Source organism: Triticum dicoccoides, chromosome 6A (genome assembly GCF_002162155.2).
Source record: "Triticum dicoccoides isolate Atlit2015 ecotype Zavitan chromosome 6A, WEW_v2.0, whole genome shotgun sequence".
NCBI lineage: Eukaryota > Viridiplantae > Streptophyta > Magnoliopsida > Poales > Poaceae > Triticum > Triticum dicoccoides.
The window spans coordinates 443,443,147-443,449,146 of record NC_041390.1 but is presented as its reverse complement, the minus strand read 5'-3'; positions in this window follow the sequence as shown (position 1 = coordinate 443,449,146).

The following is a 6,000-nucleotide window of genomic DNA, read 5'->3' as shown; positions in this document are numbered from 1 at the left end:
AGCATTAGAGTAAAATCTGTTTAGGCTTTCTCCATCAGGGTCGTCAACATCTTCTTTCATCACTGGTTTTCTTAAACTTTCCCCAAGGACTTCTTTCACGGCTTCCTTCTGCTGCTTGGTAATTTCTTGTACCTTGGGATAAATATGACACTGGGTAGGGTAGTGTGTAGTTCCTTCACACAAGAAACAAGTAACCTTCATGGTTGGGCATTCTTCAGATTGGTGATTTCCTTCATAATGAGGGCATCCATCCTTGTGTTCTTCATGGGTGTGTCCTATTTCTCTGCATATCTTGCAGGCACAAGGTTTCTTCATCGGGTTATCACCGTGCTTCCGGATAAAAAGGAATCCCAACAGAGTCTTCTTCAATTCCTCCCAAGTTTTTGCTCCATTACATCCTTGTATGGCTTGATGCATTTTCCACCAGGTTGCAGCACTTTTTGTAAAGTACTTAAGAGCATATTGAACCTCATACTTCCTTGCAACCAAATTGCTCCTGAAGTGATTCTCCATGTTTTGAATCCATAGCTCTGCCTCTAACTGAGTGATCGGTCCAGAGAATACAAGTCCATCTTCATTCATCATCTATTGGGTCCAAGGGTTTTGGGATGAGATAAGAGGGATAGAGAGAGATACACACAATATAGTTTTCAAAATAAGTTTTATTTGTGGCTCTCAGGAAAAACATCAAACAATGACAGCTCACAAACATCGCATCTAACGTGAGTATACAACAAGGGTTTAGTCCTCTAAAGGTCATATAAGTCTTGGAATTCGTTAGTGTCTTCAAATTCTTCAGAGGCTTCGACTGTTGTAGCTTCAATTCTTCTAATGTATGTTGAAGTCCTCTTTTACACTAAAGTGGTCCTCAGTTGTCTGATATCTTGCCTTCCCGGAGTGGTCTCATCAGTTGATCCTTCGTGTGGTCAAAGGGAAAAAGGGTATTGTCTAACTATTTGAGGTAAAAGGAAAGATTTGATAAAGCTCGGAAAAGAAGAGAGGTAAAGGATCTTTTTGAAAATAAAGTTTTAGAGAAATCCTTTCCTAAGGGCTTTCCAATTTCTAGGGTTACGTCCTACAATCAACATGTGCTCTGATACCATCTCTGTAGCGACCCGACCTCAAACGGTCAAGCCTCTGTGTATCCGTGCCATCCCTGGATCGGTATACTGGCACACACAATACATCAATGTATATATCAAAGTGCAATCACATGTATAAATATCATAAAACTGATATATACCTCATAAATCTCAGCGGAAACAATTGAACGGGTGTGGAGTCCCATCAACGCCAACGGCAAGTTGAGTGTAGACCGTAACCCTACAATGTAACTCTTACTCATTGTAGAAAATTCCCGCAACATAAGACGTTGCAGCCCTGTAGGTCAGTACATTCAATGTACTGGCAAGTCACATCATAAGAATAATGAACCTATTTGTACATGCAATTTGGCTGGTGGAAAGCTCTAAGTTTAGTTTTTGCATAAAGCTAGTTTTTCCCTAGAATAAAAGTTATTATTCTACCACTATTGTATAGCATAGGATGAGTTGGTAAACCCAACTCAATCCATTCCCAAAGTTTCATTTACAACCCAACTGTTTAATTAAGAGTGATGAGATCTCCCAGCATTTCCACTACTAGATGCTCAAGTTGTCCGTAACCGGGGACACGGCTAATCGATTAGGTTTTAACACCCTGCAGAGGTTTGCACACTTTTCCCCATAAGACTCGATCGCCTCCCTTGAAGTTCTCGCACTGCCTGGCGTTTGAGAACAGGATGACTGAGACATAGTCTTTCAAAAATGTTCCCCCTTAACCCACGGGTAGGCTGGTACACCTACATCATTCTACATCTCCTAGACTATCCTGGAAGAGGCCACACTATCTACTCAACTAAGCCAGAGCCCATATTGGCTTGTGGCTACACACGGAAGCTTCTATACATGATAATACGATTGATCTCTTTGAGCCTGGGTGGCCGACCACTAGTGGTGCACCACCATGGATTAACCATGCATGCTCCCACTATACTTCGCCACCATTCAAGCCAAATACCACCCAGGTAGTTCATTTACAAGTCTGGGTCCTCGTTACAACTTTGTCACTCATGTCTCACCATGCTCGCTTCCCAAACCACTTCTACATTTAGCGAGGCAAAAAAATAAACTTACACGATGGTGACAAGGATGTATAGATCAGACCTACCTCAGTGAACTACTAGGTAATGGCATAGCCATCTGGCAACAATAAATCCTACCATGAAATCCTACCACAGAAGGACTAAGTGCATAATATAAAACATAGGTAATTGAAGGAATGATCAAATGTGAACTTGCCTGGTAATAGTTGATGAAGATAATATCCCTCTCAGAAATTTACTTGATAGAACTATTCGTCACACTTCGATGAAAATCTATAAAGTCAAACATTGCACTCACATAAGCAATCATTTCAGAGAACCAAGAAGAACATGCAAAGCAAAAAGTCTTGGAAAAACCAAATGAACATTCAACACACTTAACTAGCATGGAAATATCCTAAGTGCAAAACAACATGTGACATAGGGTGCAAAGATGTGATGTGTACTAAAGTGCATACATGGCATAATAGTAAAACTATCATAGACTGGCCATTTTTGTGTGGAAAATGTGTGACAATGGTCCAAGTGGTAGGCTTTGGCTATGGTGACATGGTGCAAAAAGAATCACATCAATCGGATCTACGGTTTAGGACATATGGCCAGTTGAAGTTTGAATTCAAACCTGAAGAAATTAAAATTTGAAATTGGCCAAAAGTTTTGAAAGCTGGTTCTATGGATGAAGTTATTCGAGACGAACATTTTGCCGCTAGTTTCGTCGAATTTGGAGTTACGGTTAAAAAGATACGGCTATGCGAAGTTCAGGGACTAATCTGTAAAACTCAGGGACTAAACAGAAAAAGAAATAACTGCAAACAGGCCCCTGGCCACGCGGCGGATCCTGGCTGGCTGGTAGTGTTCGCGGCTTTGGCTAAATGGCGAACGGCCACTAAATAACTAAAACAGCTACTGCGGCTAAAAAACAACTAAAAAAACCAAGATCGGTTTAACTAAACCGATCAGTTTACTAAACCGCAGTTAACCGATCTAATACGAGATAAAAAAAGAATATGGAAGCGAGTGGTCGTCTTACAGAGGCGACGGCGATGTACAGGGGCGGCGGCGCTGGCGTTGGTCGGTGATGGGGCGGCGATTCCGGCGCTCCTCGGCGACGGGGAAGGAGGCGGTGGGGTCCGGCGCGGCACAGGTGATCCGCTGGTGGGGTCGGCAGGCAGCAGGGTGGTCGGGGTCGTGCTGCGTGGGGCGGGCATCTCTGTGCTCCGGCAAGGACGCAGGTCATCGGGACGGCGCCTCCGGCGAGACCTGGGTGGCAAAAACATGTCAAAGTGAAGCGGGATGGCGAGGCAAGTTGATTGACAGGGAATACAAGGGTTCGGATGTGCTACCGGCAATGAAAACGACGACGAGTAGCTCCGACTCCGGCGAGATCCAACACGGCAGTGCGGCGGTTGCGAGGAGCTAGGGACGACTTGGAGTGGCAGAATGGAGAGAGGGGGTCCAGGGATTCTTATAGGCGCGGAGAGAGGGCTCGGGAGCTAGGGATAAGCTCTATCCCTAGAGCTTTGGCCGGCGGGTTCGGTGTGTGAGTGTGCATGCTCATCCAGCGGAGTCTGCGGGAGGTTAGGGACGACCTGCGGAGTGGGCCCCGTGGGTCAATGATAGGGGAGAGAGCGAGCGAGGGAAGAGAGTGGGCGGGTGAACGAGGCGGAGGCCTACGGGCGCCGGGGTCTCGCTCGGGCACGGGATTGGGCCGAATGGCCGGCTGGTTAGCCCCTCGGCCGAACACTGTTTCGGTCCAGGCGGCGCTTTTTTCAGAAAGAAAACTCCAACCTAGTGAAAATAAATAAATAAATCTACATAGGCACATTATATACCAAAATGTTCAGAAAATAGCAGCAATAAGATGAACTATTTTTCAAGTTCAACTAAATTCCATAAAAATTCATAAGAGTCAAATAGTGCTACTGTTGCATTTAAAATCAATAAAAATCATTTTTAAATAGCAAAATGATTTCAAATTTATTTTCTCCTAATTTTCTATTGAAGGGAATCATTTTACCCTTATTTCCATTTATTTATTTTTAGGAGAAAAATAATTTGAATTAAAACTAAATAATTTCCAAGATGATTTGAAACTTAGAAATTCAAATAACTTCAAAGTGACTTCAAATTATTCCTTTGAAACTTCGAACTCTCTTAGAATTTGAAGAAGTCATTTTATCTTCCCTCATGAACTCATTGAGTTTCTTAAAGTTTTTAAATTTGAAACTTTTCAAATGGAATTCAAATCATTTTCAACCCCCTTTTTTATTTCTTCAAACGGAAGAAATCATATCATCTTCACTTTAGGGTTTTGTGATGAAATAAATTTGAATCCATGGTGATCAAAATGCAAGATGAAAGTTTCGGGAAAGTCCTTTTATTCCCTCTCATTCAACTTTCAAAAAGTTTTCAATTTCCATTCATTTTCACACAATCAATCACACAACAACAAACAAACAATCATCATAATTTATTTAATATAACATTCCAAAATTTAGAATTTTGGGATGTTACACCCGTTCATTGGAAACTTGGGGACGGCCATAAGGTGTTGTTTTGGAAAGACGGATGGATGAGAGGTACGACAGCCAGGGAGATTGCTCCAAACATCTGGGGCAAGGTTCAAACAAAAACTGTGAGCAAGCGGACAGTGCACGATGGATTGCTCAACCACCACTGGGCCACAGATATCTCAGGTGAGCTCTCCACGAAGGAGCTAGTTCAATTGATCAGGCTCTAGGTGGTTGCTATTACTGCGCAGCTTATTCCCACCTAGCGGGATGAGGCAGTTTGGCCCTGGAACTCCAAGCAGGTGTACACTTTGGCCTCCGCTTACCAAATGCTATTAAAGGGTGCGATCAGTGTGACCTATGTGCGATGGATATGGAAGTGTTGGGCACCTCTGAAAGTGCGTTATATCGACTAGAGGGGGGTGAATAGGCGATTTTTATGAAAGTCTTCAAAACGTGGAAGTGATGAAGACAAACAGTAGAAATAAACCTATTACCCTGCAGCGGAAGGTAGACTACACTAGGCAAGCCATAGTCAAGTATTCAATAGAGTGAAAGCACAATGACAAATAGCTGCAATGTAGTAAGGATCAGGTAGGAAGATATTATGAAGCCAAACAGAACAATTAGTCACTCAGTGAAGATAAAAGATAGTGCAATCATACAATGACTTCACAAGGAGTAACAGTACGTAAAGAGAAGGGAAGGATGAAACCAGTGACTCGTTGAAGACAATGATGTGTTGGACCAGTTCCAGTTGCTGTGACAACTGTACGTCTGGTTAGGGCGGCTAGGTATTTAAACCTGAGGATACACAGTCCCGAACACCCAGTCCTGAACACGCAGCTCAGGACACCCAGTCCTCACCGTATTCCCCTTGAGCTAAGGTCACACAGACCTTGCCCAATCACTCTGGTAAGTCTTCAAGGTAGACTCCCAAACCTTCACAGACTTCGTTCACCGGCGATCCACAATGTCTCTTGGATGATCAGAACGCGACGCCTAACCGGCTAGAGGATGCACAGTCCTCAAGTGTAATAAGTCTTCAGATCACACAGACAAGAAGAGCTAAGTGATGCCTAATTCTCTTTGGCTTTGGGTGGTTAGGGCTTTATCCTCGCAAGGAATTCTCTCTCAGAGGCTTCGAGGTGGGTTGCTCTCAAACGACAAAAGCCGTACTCTGAATCTGAGCAGCCAACCGTTTATGGTTGTAGGGGGTGGGCTATTTATAGCCACTAGGCAACCCGACCTGATTTGTCCGAAATGACCCTGGGTCACTAAGGAAATGACACGTGTTCCAATGGTCAGATTTCAAACTCACACGGCAACTTTACTTGGGCTACAAGC